A 3,141-nucleotide genomic window follows, 5' to 3' on the forward strand; every position below is an offset into this window, starting at 1 on the left:
GCAATTTCTGAGCGCTTAGCCAGGAGTAACCCCTGAGCATCAAACGGGTGTTCCCCCCTCAAAAACAAACAAACAAACAAAAAAAGATATAGTTTCACCCCCAGATCAATTTACCTCAAGGGAAAGAGAAACATCAGGACAATGTGAAAGATTTTTGATCACCACAGCTGGGCTCCACCTTAGAATTTGAGCCAAAAGACAGACCAGCAGTAGAGTCATTTTGTGACACTGAATAACCACTCTCACCCAAGTCAGAGCATTCCAAAGGAACCATAAACACCAGCACAAGGGGAAGGGTCTTCCAGCCACAAAAGGTGGGCTCTGCCCAGACATTCATTTCCATGAATGAGAGACAGGCAGACAGATGGGCAGAGTTATCTTTGTAAGGAAGAAGAGCAATTTTCCCCAGGTCAATGTTTCCCAGGGCAAAGAGAAACAATGATATGGGAAGGGCTCTTCCAACCACCACAGGTGGTCTTCAAACAGTCTCCGGAAACTAGCTAGACAACTTTGGAAAGGGGTCCTCTTTGAGACGCAGCAGAGCCATTCTGACCACAGGTATGTGCCTGGAATAAAGAGAAACACTGGGAGAATAGAAATGGTATTCCAACCACTACAACTGAACTCTGCCCAGTTAAAGTGCCAAGAAATTGAGCTGGCAGACTGATCATAAATAGGGTCTTTTTGTGACACAGCATAGCGAATTTCACCCCTGATCAGGGCTTCTTGTTGGAAAGAGAACCAACAGGAGAGAGGTCTTCCAGACACTCTAGCTGGGATCTTCCCAGCCACACAGTCCCAAGAAACTGAGACTGGCAGAAGGACTGGCAGCAAGGTCCTCTTTAGACTCAGAAGAACTATTTTCCCCCTAGGTCAGTGAGCCTGAGTCAAGTGAAACAGCCACCTCAAGTGAGCTCTGTACAGCCACAAAGAACCGAGAAACTAAGGCAGACAGACAGACCAGCAGTGGGATCCCCTTTGTGATTAAGAGCCATTTTTGATCCAAGCTCAATGCACCTTTAGGAAACAGAAGAACCAGGTATCTTCAAGCCACACTGTCCCATGAGAGTGAGAAAGACAGGTACACAGATAGCAGACACTTCGTTGTGACTCAGAAAATTTATTTTCTCCCCAGATTAGTGCTCCCCAAGTAAAATAAAACAAGGGAAGTTATCTTCCATACACCCCAGCTGTGTTCATCCCAGACACACAGTCCCAAGAAACCAAGGCAGACAGACAGATTGTTAGCATAGACCTTTTTTGACTCAAAAGATTAATTTTCATCACTAGTCAATGCACCCCAAGAGAAAGAGAAGCACCAGGACCAACAGAAAGGTCTACAACTACACATTCTTGAGAAACTCTGGCCAATAAAATTACAGGTAGCTAGGTCTTCTTTGTGTCTCACAAGAGCCATTGTTATCTAGGTCAGTGAGCTTAGAGAAAGAAAATCATCAGGACAAAAGAAAGTGTCAAGATACTCAAGCTGCACACTGTCCAACTGCTTAATCCCAAGAAATGAGGCAGGCAAAGAGACTGGCAGAATGCTCCTCTTTGTGACTCAGAAGAGTCATATTCACCCAAGTAAAATTTAAGAATCAAGACATGGGGAGGGCTCTACCAGCTACCCTTGCTGTGCTCAAAATAAAAACAGTTCCAGGAAACTGAAGCATACAGACAAACCAGCAGCGTAGTCTTTTTTATGACTCAGAAGTGTGATTTTTTACTTAGCTCAGTGCACTCTGAAGGAGGGTGAAATGGGAGGGGTTTTACAGTCACCATATCTGAGATAAACCTAATCACACATCAAAGAAACTGATGTACACAGACAGAAAAGGGAATGAGTCTTCAAACCATTCAGCTCTGCCCAGATACACAGTCAGAACAAACTAACAAATACAGACAGAAAGGAAGTAAGTTCCTTTTGTGACTCAGAAGAACCATTTGTATCATAGATCAGATCATTCTGGGAAAAAGAGAAGTACCATTACAGGGTCAGGAGTCTTCCAGCCATAACAGCTAGGCTTTACTTTTACACATTATGAAGAATCTGGACTTCTTTACTGGAGTCCTTACTGGAGTTCTTTTAATGACTAAGAAAATTAATTCCCACGGCTGGAGAGATAGCATGGAGGTAAGGCATTTGCCTTGCATGCAGAAGGACCGTGGTTCAAAAATCCAACATCCCATATGGTCCCCCGTGCCTGCCAGGAGCAATTTCTGAGCATAGAGCCAGGAGTAACCCTTGAATACTGCCTGGTGTGACCCAAAAAACAACAAAAAATTAATTTCCATCACATGACAGTGAAGCCCTGGAGAAGATGGGGGAAGTCTTCCAGGCACAGACTCGATAATCTGAGATATACAGGAATCATGGTCCTCTCTGAAACTCAGAAGAGCCATTTTTACCCCAGGTTACTTCACCCTGGGAAAAAGAAACCCCAGGAAAAGAGGAGGTGTCTTTTAGCCACCTCAGTTGGTCTTCCCCAAGCCACACAGACTCATGAAATTGAGGCAGAGAGATCAGCAGTGGCAACCATTCTGTGACTCAGAAGAGTCATATTTGCTTTAGTAAGTGAGCCCTGGGTAAAAGAAAACTACAATAAAAGTTCCATTAAAAAGTTACCATAAAGCTTGAACTACAATAAAAAGATCCCTTCCTCACACCTATATTTATTGCAGCACTCTTTACAATAGCCAGACTCTGGAAACAACCAAGATGCCCTTAAACAGATGAATGGCTAAAGAAACTGTGGTACATATACACAATGGAATATTATGCAGCCGTCATGAGAGATGGAGTCATGAAATTTTCCTATACATGGATATACCTGGAATCTATTATGTTGAGGGAAATAAGTCAGAGGGAGAGACACAGAATAGTCTTGCTCATCTTTGCAAAGTATTTAATACACGTGTTGACAAATCTGAAGAAGGATATCAATGATAACACAATAATTGTGGGAGACCTCAACACAGGCTTGTCAGCACTTGATAGGTCAACCAAATGGAAACCCAACAAAAATATACTAGACCTGAAAAGAGAAATGGAAGAAAGAGGCCTACTATATATATATATATATATATATATATATATATATATATATATATGACACTCCATCCTCAGAAACCTGGATACAA

This window comes from Suncus etruscus, chromosome X, assembly GCF_024139225.1.
Source record: "Suncus etruscus isolate mSunEtr1 chromosome X, mSunEtr1.pri.cur, whole genome shotgun sequence".
Taxonomy (NCBI): Eukaryota; Metazoa; Chordata; class Mammalia; order Eulipotyphla; family Soricidae; genus Suncus; species Suncus etruscus.